At 41.4% G+C, this 15,022-nt stretch overlaps 1 non-coding gene across 1 annotated transcript; it reads left to right on the top strand.

Moving 5' to 3' along the window:
• The first annotated feature begins 2,037 nt into the window (after nucleotides 1-2,037).
• Trnaw-cca (transfer RNA tryptophan (anticodon CCA)) lies at nucleotides 2,038-2,109 on the top strand. The gene has a single exon. It is a non-coding gene; the product is annotated as a tRNA-Trp (tRNA).
• Nucleotides 2,110-15,022: the final 12,913 nt, after the last annotated feature.

Genomic DNA, 15,022 nt, shown 5'->3' with positions numbered 1-15,022 from the left:
AAATAACAATTTTGTATCATCAGCATAAGAAGAGATACTGACATTACTACTACCAAGCTTCTGAAGCGGAGCAATGAGGATGATGAAAAAGAGAGGACCCAAAATGGAGCCCTGAGGGACGCCCGACTTGACATCATGTATGTCACAAAGTGATCCCTCAACCTTAACTAATTGTTTCCTAACATAAATGAAACTTCTTAGCCGTTTGAGAACCTTGCCTTGGATCCCAATCTCATGGAGCCTGTTAACTAAAAGACCATGATCTACCTTATCAAAGGCCATTGTAAAGTCGAGATAAACTACATATACTGATTCATGGCTCTCCAGTCCCTCAATGAATTGCTCTATATGCTCAATCAGTTGGGTAACCGTGCTAAAATGTGCTCGGAACTTGTGCTGGCTAGGAGGAAAGACTTCATGAATATCAAGAAATTCAACAAGTTTGGATTTCATGAACTTCTCAAACACCTGCACAATATTTGAAGTTAGAGAAATCGGCCTATAGTTACTGGGGAGCGACTTATCTCCCCCTTTAAAAATTGGAACAACTTGAGCTAATTTAAGTGAAGATGGAAACTTGCCCTGATCCAAGATGCAACGCATCAAGTACGAGAAAACAGGAGCAAGAATCAGTGAGCATCTCATCAGAAACTGAGATGTCACGCCATCAGGACGGACCAGGAGAACTTGAAAGCCTGAAGTCCTTGGTGGCCTCTAATGCATCTTGATCTGTGACTACAAGATCATCTAAACGCTCAACTTGACTGACCTTGTCAATCTCAACAGACTCATCTTCAGAGAAATGAGCTGTGGCTTCTGAACAAGAACAAATTTTAATTCAGCTTTCCTAGTCTTGTGATTAGGTGGTTTTAGAGCAAACCACGAGCTCGTCAACAGCTTTTGGCGTTACTTTCAAAGATCTCCTATCAGGTTGGAAACAGATTCAACTCCGTGGGTAGATCCTGGGGTTGATGAGTGCTTGTTTGCTTGACATGTGGACATGCCATAGCTTGTGTGATAGCTAGCCAATGGTGAGTATTTTTGTGGAGATTATTGCTTGCCACTCTAACCCAATCCCGTGCATTAGTTACGTATTCAAGGACGACTCAACTGCTCAGATATGTCAGGATGGCCGAGCGGTCTAAGACGCCAGACTCAAGAGCAATCTTGCTTGAAATTTAAGTCAAACGGGTATTCTGGTCCACGTATGTGGGTGGGTTCAAATCCCACTTCTGACAAACAATCTTTTTACTCCTGAATTAATCTCTGCCTCGCTCCTCTATTCTTTCCCCATGGTTGAAAGCACATGAAGTCGCAAGATAAATTGCACTCTTTACTTAGTGAGCCAACAAACCAGTTTGACAATGTTCAGTGCATGCATTTGCTTGGTCTCCAAAATGATGAGAGTATACTTGTACCATTCAAGTTTTGATTTTACTTGCAATGGCTAGTGAGTAAGTAAGCTCTTTTTAGGCCCCATTATCCCGCTCCTCTACTGTTAACTGTTATTGTTGGCTTGGCATGGATTTCATCTAGAAACGACATTGTTCCGCTCATCCCAAGAGCTAAGACAAAAAGGTGCTTCAGGAAGTATTGATCCAAGAGGCCCATTGGTTTCGATGGGTGCGGCCTGTCCTGCTAATGATCCGTGTAGACCAAATATGTACAAAGAACCATCACAATGTGGGTAGAGCACACACTTAGTAGGGTGAAACATGCATCTCGTTTTTGTGTTGGAGGCAGTCATTCGAACACAACGTCTTGGCAGCGGTGGGATTCGAACCCACGCCTCCGAGGAGACTGGTGGCGTATACCAGCGCCTTAGACAGCTCGGCCACGCTACCTTCACACTTTGAAGCTGGATTGGAACCTCATTTTATGTGATTAGTAGGGGTCCTTGCAATCGCTTTATCAGGGGTATTCATCATCCAGCCCCTCACTCACCAGGGTGGGAACACGTGGGACATGTCAAAGTCCAATTTGGATAGCAGACAAACCCAGTTGGCGCTGGTTCTATCGCTAATCATGAATACCCAAGACTCCGTGGCGCAATGGTAGCGCGTCTGACTCCAGATCAGAAGGTTGCGTGTTTAAATCACGTCGGGGTCAATCTCACAGACTTGAGCCAAAGGTCCACCTTTTTGCTATCTCCTTGTATTCAAAGGCCCGACTAGGACACGGCATCCAATCCAAAAAACGACTTCCGTCTGCCCCGGGTGAGGCTCGAACTCACGGCCTTCAGATTATGAGACTGACGCGCTGCCTACTGCATGTATGTTACTAAGGGATCCCTCAACCTTAACAATTTGGTTCTTATCATGAATGAAGCTTCTTATCCATTTCAGAACCTTGCCTTGGATCCCAATCTCATGAAGTCTATTCGACAAAAGGCCATGATCTACTTTATCAAAGGCCTTCGCAAAATCAAGATAGACAACATCAACTGATACATGCCTTTCCAGTCCCTCAATGACCTGCTGTAAATGCTCAATCAGTTGGGTAACCGTGCTAAAAAGTACGAGAAAACTGGGGCAAGAACCAGTGAGCATCTCATCAGAAACTGAGATGTCACGCCATCAGGACCAGGAAAACTTGAAAGCCTCAAGTCCCTGATGGCCTCAAAAGCATCTTGATATGTGACTACAAGATCATCTAAACGCTCGCTCAACTTGACTAAACTTGTCAATCTCAACAGACTCATCTTCAGAGCAATGAGCTGTTGCTTCTGAACTCAGTGGGGTTGAAAACACACTGGAGAACTGATCTCCAAGCATGTTAGCCATAGTCTCTACATTGCTAATGGCTTCCCCATCAACCTCAAAAGGCCCAACAGAGTGTTTCATTTTTCTCTTAGAGTTTGCATAAGAGAAAAATGCCTTCGAATTCGTTCGACCTTACCTCCTGAACTACTCTATTTTCCTTTTTGAATTGATCTGTCTCAATGGAGGCCTTAATTCTATCTTGGATAAACTCCAACTTTCTTTGAAGGCTAGCCACAACTACCGGATTCAAAGTGCTCTGGAGCCTCTTTGCCTATTTGCAACTCCTTTTAAACAATTGCTTCCTAAAGAACTGATATCCAAGTATGTTGGCCATAGTCTCTACATTGTCTATGACTTCCCCATCGACCTCAAAAGGCCCAACATAGTGTTTCATTTTTCACGTAGAGTTTGCATTAGAGAAAAACGCTTTTGGATTCGACCTCACCTCTTGAACAACTCTACTTTCCTTGTTCAACTGATCTGTCTCAATGGAGGCCTTAATTCTATCTTGGATTAACTCCAACTTTCTTTGAAGGCTAGCCACAACTACCGGATTCAAATTGCTCTGGAGCCTTTTTGCTAGTTTGCAACTCCTTTTAAACAAATTCTTCCTATACTTCGGAATTTAAGACTCTGCCCCGCCTTGCGCAACACATTCAGAGATTGCTAGAGTGGAACAGATGTCCTCAAAAACTGGAATCATTTTGTCCAAGGCTACATCTATGGACGATTCCTTTTTCAGCATTGAAATGAGATCAAGCTCCCCTAACATTTCTATGATCAACGGCCAATATTCATCTTTGAACTTGAACTTAGCCTGACCAACTTTTTTGGCCTGTCTTACTCTAGAGCACGCCGGCTTTTGAGTAATGGTCGACCCTAACTCGAGAACATGATGATCTGACAGATTACTTAATCTTACCCTGAACTACGGCCAACTTTTTTTCGAGCCTACCCAAAATTGCTGGATTCAAAATGCTCTTCAGCCTTTTTGCTAGTTTGCAACTCTTTTTGAACAAAGACGTCCTATATTTTGGAATTTTTGTCCCTGTACCTTCTTTCGGAACACATTCAGATTGCTACACTAGAGCAAACTTCCTTAAAAACTGACACTAATTTATCAACGGCTGCATCTATGGACGATTCCTGTTTCAAAATTGAAACCAGGTCCAGTTCTTCAAATCTTTCTATAATCGATGGCCAATGTTCATCTTTGAATTGGAACTTAGCCAGACCGACTATTTTGGCCGGTCTTACTCTAGAGCACGCCGGCTTTTGAGTAATAGTCGACCTTATCTCGAGATCATGATGATCTGACAGATTACTAGGTGTCACATGGACATAGTGGATCAGATCAGGGTCATTGGAAAAGACCAAGTCGAGAACACTATTCTCTCTAGTGGCTTCACCAACGTGTTGGGAGAGATTGCGCAAGATCGCAAATTCTTCCAGCTTTTCGAACGACTGAGATGTCGATTTCGAAATGGGAATATACCCATCAGGACTAGCCTCCCACTCTACAACTCTAGCCGGGAAATTAAAGTCCCCTACAAAGAAAATCTTCGAGCAAACTGCCTGTTCCAACGCATTTGCTATGAATTTGAGAGCTGACAAGAACGAGCTTAGTGAACAAGAGAGGGTCCTATATATTGTTACACTGGACAGATCAAGACCTTGAAGATGACAAACTAAGACCTCTTCTTCTCCATTAAACATTTTTACATGATTAGTGTGCAGGTCATTTCTAACATATAGACATACGCCCCCATGCGGAAAAATGGGATTGTCAGGGGGTACTCTATCACGTCGAACTAAATTGAAACCAACCATGGCCAGCTTTTCATCTAAGACCCCTGGTCGAAGCCAAGTTTCTGTCATGGAAATGAACGAGACCTGCCTATCTAAAGCCAGTTCCTCAAGAACCTTGATCTTCGTGCTGTCTTTTTTGGAAATAAGACAATGCACAATCAAATAAAGCCCTTTTATGGGCAGATAGCCCTTCGATGGACTAGAGCTATCAAATCTTTGACTAGGCTCTCTAACCTTAAAAAATCCTGTTTTTGGACAAAACTAACCTTAGGTGGAGGATAAGAGAACCTTTGAGGAGAGGGTAAAAGGGGAGAAGAAGAGGGAGAAGGAACTCTGGCCGCCACCTGAGCATACGATCTAAAAGATGCGTGGGGCTCATGGCGACCAGAGGGGGGCTTAGGGCTACAAAGTTTGGGCAGAAGAGAGGTTAAAGGAATTGAGGGTGAGGTTGTAGGAGAGGGAGGGGAACAAGGGGAGGGAAATAGGGAAGGAGAGAGGAAAGGGGTGGGGTAAGTCTGTTGAGAGACTTGACAATGAGGTTGAGACAACTGCTGTCTCTTCCTCCTAGTGCCCCTGAGATGGGCCTTTGTGCATTTGAAATTGAGGCATACCTTGTGCCTCAAAGATCTCATGCACATAAATGGGTGGAAAAAGCTACACCCCTGCTTGGAACAGCCCTTCTCATTGAATTTGAGAAGGCCAAACTCTCTAAGTTTGGGACACCATTCTGGGTGAGCCAGTTTACACCCTTTGCCTGCCTTTTTGCATCTCTGTCGTTTATGGACATCGCAAATCTCAAGAGCAGTCTCTGCTATGCTCTCACTCTTTCTGACCTCTGTGACCTCTTTGACTACAAGGGGCCTTTCTGTCAAATCAAGAGTGTCAGTGCCTGTGTCCCTTTTGCCTACACTTGACTGTTTCATCCCACAGTCAAGTAGTGGCTGGGTGTGACCAACCCAAGCTATTAAAGCTTCCATAATGAAAGGCTTATTGATAGAGGACGGAGTTTTCCCATCCAAAACCAGCTCAAGACAGTTCCTAGCCCCTTCAGAAAGTCCCTTCATCAAAGCTTCCATGGTTATTGAAAGCAAGGCTATTTGAGGGATCCTAATTGAAAATACTGGAAACCTGAACAAAGAATATGGAGACATATTCTGGAAGCCTCCTTCAGTATCAAGAGAAAAACCGTTAGAAATGAGCGAGAGGAAATAAAAGGTGAAAAAAAATAAAAGAAGAAGACAGAGCCAAAGGGGAATCCAGCGCGTGTTAATGAGAACCAGCTGTAGAGCAGGTAAACAACACACGTGCTAGTTGGAAACCAAGGAGGAACATACTCCCTGGGGACAGACAAGAAGAAGAGAGTAGGGGATTTCGCTAAGTTGGGGCTACCAACAGAGGAGAAGAGACAAGAGCCGGTCGACTACGATGTCCTACTCTTGGCTGACCAGCTAGCTAGCCTCAGCCAACATACACCAACTCGACTACAGGAACAAGCTAACATCAATGGAATGGAATAGAACAAAAGAAGGTTCTAGAACCCAATTTTATATTTACACAACACAACACACTCAGACCGGCCGTTTGAAAAGATCAGGAACAACAAAATGTTGCGACTGCTCTCAACAAAAGACGGGACTGAACTGACTTCTTTGAAATATATCGTTTTGAGGGAGATGTGCTTCCCTCAAAGGTAAATTAGTTTTCTTAGCCATGACATTTTTGATCACTACAATAACGTAGGGATCAGTAGTGTGATCTCTATCCTTGCTATCTTTAACGATGACAGTACGATGAGCATGGGAGTGCAGAGAAGCCTACCTAATTTCGGATGGTGGATGGAAGTAGGAGACTCCCCTATCAATTTGTGTTTGACAAGGCCCGCTTATGCCCACAAAATTAAGTAAGGGAGCCGAAGAAAAGGAAGCTCTAACAATTGCTGGAGAAAAGTTAGTTGGATTGGTAATGGCCATGTACGCTGACCATTTGCTGAAAAACGTCTGCTAAGAGCGTTTTTATGTGCCAGAATATAATCCACTTTCTTCAGGCTACTGAGACTTGGACGTAAAGATTCTTGAAACTTATGTAGGCTTCCTACGTTGAACGAAATGTGGTTTACTGTGTGCACTTCAGCCGGCGCTATATGAGTTAGCCTATAGCAGGTATAGGGTTGATTGGGCAGATTTCTTTTTATGTAATCATAATGCCTTTTTGGCTAATTCTATCAACACCTTATGCATTATCAGTGATCCTGGTAACAATGTCCTGAAAACAATTTGCGTTCATGGCATTTTAACAATAACTTATTTAGCAATCAACGCAGCCTCTTCCCCGTTTCGATTTGGCTGTCTGACGCTGGAAAAAAGGTCCCTGTTAGGGTTGCAGATTTGTGGCAAATAAATATCCCTTCTAAGCCCCACTGGTTGGGAATGAAAATAAGCCAAAATTGCAAATAGATTGGCAAAAAAATCCAAAAATGGCGAACGATTTGGTAAAAAATTCAAAGATATTGAAATACGATCAAAAAGGGCAAATAATCTAGCAAATGAAATTTTAAAAAAGTCTCGAGAGCTAAACCAGTTTGAAAAAGCAACAAGTTCGACTGATCTATTAACGTCTTCATGTACTGTTTTTGAATTATCAAATACTGATAGCTCTTTGCCTTGAAAATCCCATTAACAGAATTGCAAAATGTTAAAATCAATTTGGAATATTACAATAATTAGGCTATTGCCAAGGGAATTTACTTGTTTTTGCACCATTGCCTCCAAACATCTGAGAAGAATCAGTTCCTTCTCAGTGGTACTAATTTGAAATGGGCTTTCCTAGCTGGGAAATGGTTGTATGATCGCCATGGACACTATCATAGTTCTGGGAATGACTTTTCCTACCTCTCTGAAATGGTCTCAGTATAGAGATAAACTTCTTTGTGTTTTAAATTCCCTCCTCTTCTTGGTCCGACGAGTAACTCAGACGATAAACTGGTACAGTCTTCAACCAGGAATTCATGGTCTAGAAATATCCAAAATCTCATGCGAGATCATTTGAGACTCATCAAAGAAGATCCAACTAAGAACGAAACGAGAGCCATGTGAGTATTACTGAGCAAATGCCTCCTAGATACGCTGAACATTGGATTCCAGGAACACGTCAGCACCGCCAGCCTTTTTGAGAGGAGTCATTTGCTCTCTTTAAATCAGCTCCCTGTCAAAATGACCATTATAGAGGCCTGCAAGGTGTTCTGGAGAGACGATGACGTCCTAAGCAATCTGATATAATGGCCGGATCGTAGGACGAAGGATGTTGAATACGGGGCCACAAGAGCAATAGCTCGGGGACAACGTGAGATGCCCAAAAGGGCAGGACTCGACGAGAACTCGTTAAATTTCCGCGCCCATCAGATCTGGAACCTATGTTCAGATTTCATCCAAGCTGAGTCCAGCTTTCCAAAACTGAAAGTGCTCTTTGACGGATTCGCTCGAACATTTCCCATCTAGTCGTACAAGGAATAACTTTGCTAAAAAGTGTGATTGTGTATACTTGCGGGACATGGGTGGTCATAATAATAATAATAATAATGATAATTAGAAAACTTGTGGAGGCAAATCACACAGCCTAAAGTCCTTGAGTCTTGAGGCATTTAAAATGCAGGCTTTCTCATACCGTAAATAACGAAAGAAGCAACATGCTGACAGAGGTCCAAGTATCACATTACAATACCTTGATTTTCACGCTGCTGGCCGTCTGCAACGCCAGGCTTTGTTTGCTACAGCGTTGACAAACTTTTTTAACCATTTCATTGCTTAATAATTCCTTCATTCCTTCATTCGTTTCCAAATTTGGTTCCTTATTAGATGCCTTGTTCCAATGCAATGTTTGTGCCACGACCTCATCCAATAGAGCTACCAAAGGCCTGATTTTTAAAGCTCTTACCTCGGTGTTAGGAGCTTAGACGTTAACTGGTTTGAAAATACAGTGGCGAAAGTGTGGAGCGGATGCTCATTCTGGGCAACGTTCAAGCCTTAACTCAGAGGTACGACCATTTTAAAAAACTCGCCTCTGAACTGTACTATCCCACTCTCACATGGATTGCTCGATAAGTCCAACTTCAAAGGCAATGGACAAAAAGACCACGTACTAATTTAACAAGATTAGCTACGGCAAACCTGGGACAACATTCAACACTATCCCATTTGTCTTTGGGCATACTCTTGTACAATTCCGTTCTGACTTGATACATTAAGGTCCACATTACGTTGCGACTACGTTGACAATTGGCAAGTAGTCTTAATTCGGTCAGAACTGACCAAGACAGTCGCATCCAAATCGTCACTGTTGTTTAAAAAACTTTCAAAATGTTTGGGATAATCACTCATACGGTCTTCGGTATTAATATCATTGACTAAAACGAAATTTTAATTGGTGACCTACCTTTCGAGCTAATCTGCTTACTTTTTTAGATCTGCCATTTTTTTACAATACCCGAAGTCCACTTCACGGTGGCCAATGTAATTATGTTTTTTTTTTTAAATCTTAATTGCGAGAAAAGCATCTCATTTCTAATACAATACATGTAAATACTTTTCATTTGTTTTCATGGTTAAAGTGGGGCCCATTCTGGGATACTCAAATGCAGGAGTATTTACTAGCTAACAACCTACTTGACACATACATTGTGTTTTTTTTTGCTAATGAAATCCAAATGTTTGTTCAACTGCTTTAGGAAACATTTCTTCCTTCCTCTTAAGGTCATATTGGATTTGGAGACCCTAAAGGTAGAAAGGCGCGAGGTTGATTTCGCCTGGTCAAACTGCACCATATGATCGACTCTTTCCATTGCATAATGGCATGATTTATGAAATTGTTAGGTAATCTAATCCCCCCATAAGACCCCTTACACTACGAGATGAAGAATAAATGTCCAGCCCGATTAATTTAGCCAATATTTTGGGCAATCGATTTGCGTCTGTCTTTTCAACCCCTGCTTGACAATTAGCTGATGATCCCTATTCCGATGCTGATAATTACTTGTTAGAGGACATCAATGTAGACAAAGATGATGTTCTGGAGGCAATTAGTTCACTGAAATTATCTAGCACTCCAGGGCCTGATGATGTGACGGCCCATTTCTCAAAATGGAAGTGCACAAAACATCACTCCAATATTTTTATATTTAATCAATCAATCTCTAGTGGAGAGACCAACCCAACTAAAAACAGCCCACACCATCCCCATTTCTAAAGGAGGAGATAAGAGTCATCCCAGCAATTATAGACCTATTTCATTGCTTAAATACCTTGACATTAAAGGTAGCATTCCTGCCCAACAACATGGGTTTTGTACTCATTTTAGCACTGTTCATACTATTTCTTGATCCGCTACATGAATTACGCCCCCTAAATCTTCCACTTTGTTGTATGCTGATGTCATCAAGGTAGTATTGGTACAAGTTTAATGGATCAGGTAGACTATTAAACCAATTTAGACAAGATATATGAGTGGGTGATAACGCGGAACATGGATTTAAATGGGGATAAATTCCAAATCATGAGTTACAACCAAGCTGGAATAGATCCGGTTATTTACACCAACATTCAACAGTAACATGAGTAAACTCTATCAAGGGCCTAGGGATAATTGAACAAGACAATGGCAAATTTGAGGAGCACATCCAACCAAAGGTGACTAAGGCTTTCCTAACTTGCAGTTTGTTTACTGAACATTCAAATCCAGGGATGCATTTACCATAAAAAACCTTTTCAAATTCATAGTCCAATCACATTTCAAATATGCTTCACCAATCTGGGCCCCAATGTCTACGGAGGGGTGAAATAAAATTGAAATAGTACAGAGATGTTTTACCAAATCCATTGAAGGCATGTTTAATTTGAGCTATTGGGAAAGATTTCAGACCTTAGCATTACATAGTGTCCAGTGCGGGTACAAATGTTATCAAATCCTTTATGTCCTTAAGTGTCTTCATTATCTTTGTCCTAACCCAGGAATAAGGCTAAGTATTAGGTTTAGGCAGAAGGCATCTCTTGTTAAAGATGCCATAAGCACAACCCGCAGGATAAAAGCAATTGAAAAGTGAAAGTCCATCTTTGTTCTAAATCGAGCTCCAACTTTATATCACTTGTTTCCTTTCTCTCTTTGATTATTCTATACTTAAGATGACCCAGTGTTAAGTTTGAAACAATAATTTGATCGTTTTTTATGAATGATCCCAGATCAACCTTTTATTCAAGGGTGTCCTAAATTGTCAAACTTGAACGCTTTGCATGATCAAATATTTTAAAAAATATAACCTTACATGACTTACACGGAATTGGACTCTCTTGTATTGGTTAATAACATAAGAATTAGCAAAGAAGAAAACCAATAAGTAAGTGCTTCTTTTTAGCCTTTCATTGCAAATTCTAGTGCCTTAATGTGTTGAAAAATGTGAATAAGAGTGGATTTAGAAAGTAACAAAAAATAAAAGAAATATGGCATGCTACCACTATCCATGAATCAACTAAATCGTGTGGCTTCAAGGAACTATTGAGTAGCATCCATAAAGTAAATATTCAATGTTGCTTCTCATAATAGCACGCTTTCTTATGCAGTACACCAATTCAAGATATATTTGGAATTTTCAGTTCTTCTAATCGTTCACTTATCTAATTGGTGCCACTTGCCAAACCACTTGCCGTTCTCAATTCAGGGTCTCTAACGTTTACATTATGGGGGAACGCTTCCAAAACAGCTTTGTCAAGAAGTTTCAGGAACAGTTATCAATTGTGAGGTATTTTGAGATTGCGACGTTGGTCGTAACGTTGTAGTCTAGGTCATCCAGATATAGCCATTTACGAAATCCAAGACCAATTGTGTAATTTTTTGAGGATCCTTGCCAACGTTTTGGAGAAAAAGTCCAAAAAGTCGATAATTTGATCTACAAATCCGCGGCAAGAGAATCCTAGAAAGAGACCCAAACTTCCACCCACACTTCCTATGATAGTGGAGAAATCGTAGATGATGTATTCTCTCTCTTCTGCAAAGTTGGTGGTCCGCCAGAAGAAATACGCCCGTGAAATGTTAGATTGATTGAATAGTGCAAGGTCTTGTCTTTGCTTGATTTGGTAAGTTCTTGAGGTGCAATCGTCTGGACAGAAATCCGCAGATGGGTTGATTTTTTCGATAACCTCCTTCTTCAAAAAATCCTTTGTGCACTCGGAATCAGTTTTTAAAATGCATGGAGACATATTCGAGGAAGTCTCATCCTCAACGAGTTGGCTTTGTGGGATGGAGCAAGCTATGAAGTAACAATCAAACAACGCACAGTTCAACGCAATGAAAGTAAACGCAAGGCAAAATAACTTACCTGTATGGCAAAAGGCACCCAAAGTCTTGAACTTTTGCTGAGCTTTTTGAAACAAACATTGGGATTGAGATGCTCCGGAGGAGTGGAAACACGGAAAAACGTCGGTATTCATGACAGTGGTCTCTCGCATTGTCATGGGAAAATCATTAAGTGTGCCTTTGTCTATCTTCATGAAATGTATGTCTCTGAAAGTAATTTGCAATAACAATTAAGATGATAATGTGTTACTTTTTTCTTTGTCAAAAAGGCAATGCAAAGCCTCTTGTGACATGTCCTTTTAGTTGCTTATGATATTGAGGGTATCAATAGCTTCTCTAAGTTTTAGTCCTCAAAGCCACAGTTTGTCATTGATTGGGAATATGATACTAAAATAATGTCCACAAAGGGTAATGAAATTAGTGAAGCATTATTAGCGTGAAAAGAAACTCATTTAAAAAGTCAAGTTTTCCAACTAGGCCTTCGTGGATAGCCTAGTTTTGACGCTTTGCGCTTTTGAGTAGTTTCAGCCTTGACCTCTTTAATCGAACTTGTAGAGTGAAGTTTCTAGACATTTCCGAGTGCTTTTACTTTGCAAGAGAGATAAAGGGAAGCCCGTTTGAACTGTCACGCTAAGGTTTTGAAGAACATAGAAGAGATTCTTTGACTGTCTTATCATTGTTTTGTTGAATCATGTGTTATTTGATCTTATTACCACAAAAATCACGACAATATGTTTTCATGCTGAATAGTAGATAATAAATATTCAAATTTTCTTTTGTCTCTATATTCATTTTGGAGGACTTATTAACCAATATTAGGAATGAAATCCCAGCAACGTACAAAAGTAACGGTTAAAAACAAAGCCATCACTCTGGTATTATATCTAATCCACCAACGAATTTGGACTCTTATAAACGCGTACAGGGTGTTTCGATACAAATGAGTGACAGGTGAATCTTCTCTATTGATGCCAAATAACCCTTATCAACAAGTGCATTGTCAAGCGAAGACCGTCCATTTTATACTCACTTAAACCAAATGTTGAAATAAAAGCCCAGCTTGTCATATTTATCGTGCATATAAAACCACAAAAAGTCCATCTGAGTCATATTCAACTCAAACTTGACCAGATTTCCCGTTGCAAAAGGAGTAACTACCTCGAAAGAGAAGCATCGACCAAAACTTGAATTAATCTCCTCCAGAGCTATGTTTGAATTGGTTGCATGTAGTTCATGTTTTGTCAATAAATCATCATTTTGCCCAAATTTCACAGCAATGAAAATGTCCTCATATGCATAATTAATTCTGTTCCACCATTTACTTATTTCTTCAGCCGTAGTCTTATCTGAAATTAGGTTGATATAGAGCTTGATTATAAAACTACTATTGTCAAGATTGGTTACTGGTTTCGTAGGCATCAAAGTAGGTCACAATATCTTCGGGTCCGATTGATGTTCCATTCACGAATTTCAATTGATCTGCTTTCATTCCAGGGCAAAATGTAATCTGAGGTAGTTTGAGCTGGTTCGATTTCTTTACTGTACTTGTCATGGACGTGTCCCTCTCGAAATATTTTTTGGCTGCATCTCGAACGTAAAATAAGAACACCCCACCAAGAGCAATGACGAAGAACAATTTCACCCATGTCTTCCACATGCCGGAAATTGAAAAGAGTGACTAGTTCTTTTGACTCGTCAAATTCATATGGTTTCACATTTCATGAGGAGCGCTCCTTGGATCTTTACTTTGGGCGGTGTCCTAATCAGGGTGCAGTTTTATGAGGGCAAATTTAGGTTCACAAACTCCTCTGCAATGCCTTGTCAAGGATTTATAATGACCAACATGGTGGAGAATTTACCTCAGCTTAACTGAAAGTATTTGAAAGAAACAACGAGCTTATTTATCGTACGTATGTGGCATTTCGGTAGTATCAGTCATTCATTTTTGTAATAGAAGTCACTCAATTTGAGAAATCTTGTTTCATAACTTTTTAAGGTCGCCTAGCTTTTAAGCATTATTTGAAAAATTAAATAAGGCTCATCTATTATGAAGATTCAATTATCGCTTTGCCACGAGCGGGCCAAAAGTTTGACCTTGATGTTAAAGAGTATCGAATACGAATGACGAGTTGGCACATTAAAAGAGGGTTTAAGATGGGTTGATGTGGCAGTGGGTCGCATTTGCGAAAAATATCGACGGAGCCGAGCAGTGAACGTTGAAGGATCTATTGCTTCTCCGTGTTGTGGAGTCCACAATTCGCCTGGTAGACGTAACACGTTGCCGTAGACCAATTCAGCCACCGAGCATCCAATGCCTATCTTAAGCGCGGCCCGCATACCCAGCAGAACCGAAGGCAGGTGGTCCATCCACGAATCACCTGAGAGGCGTGCTTTTAGGGAGGTTTTTAATTGACGGTGCATTTGCTCCACAATATCGTTGGCCTGTGGGTGTTAGGATATCGTTTAATTGGTTTGATCCCGAAAAGCTCCATCAATGATGTTCACAATCCTAAAACGACCTGTCGTCCCCTGTCCGAGGTGACGATGGTCGGAACGCCGAAACGGACAACCCATCCACTTAATAAAGCTCTGGCACATGATTCAGCTGAAGCATCTGGCATTGCAATGGCTTCTGGCCAACGAGTATACCGATCCATGACGGTAAATAAGTAGGCACAACCACGAGAAGGGGGAAGAGGACCCACGATATGGATATGGATGTGATCAAACCGTCGAGAAGGAACCTTGAATGCCTGATGTGGGCTCACTGTGTGTCGGTTGATTTTGGCGCCTTGGCACGCCACACAGCTTCGGCACCAAGTCGTGACGTCTTTTTTTAGCTAATGCCACACATGCCGTTCAGCAAACAAGCGTTTGGTAACCCGGGAGCCCCCATGCGTTATTCCGTGGAGGGCATCGAAAATTGCTCGCCTCAAAGACCTTGGGACGATTGGGCGTGGATGGTCTAAAGTATACGTAGCAGAGAACCTTTTTGGAGCCGTCATACGACGACACATCTCGCAGGTCCATAGATGTGAGCGACGTACGGATCGCTGGAAGCTCTGGATCAGCCGCTTGGGCGTCGGCTATCTCATCGAAATCGACGGTCAATG

Source organism: Tigriopus californicus, chromosome 9 (genome assembly GCF_007210705.1).
Source record: "Tigriopus californicus strain San Diego chromosome 9, Tcal_SD_v2.1, whole genome shotgun sequence".
NCBI classification, from domain to species: domain Eukaryota; kingdom Metazoa; phylum Arthropoda; class Copepoda; order Harpacticoida; family Harpacticidae; genus Tigriopus; species Tigriopus californicus.
This window is presented reverse-complemented; position numbering and strand designations above follow the sequence as displayed.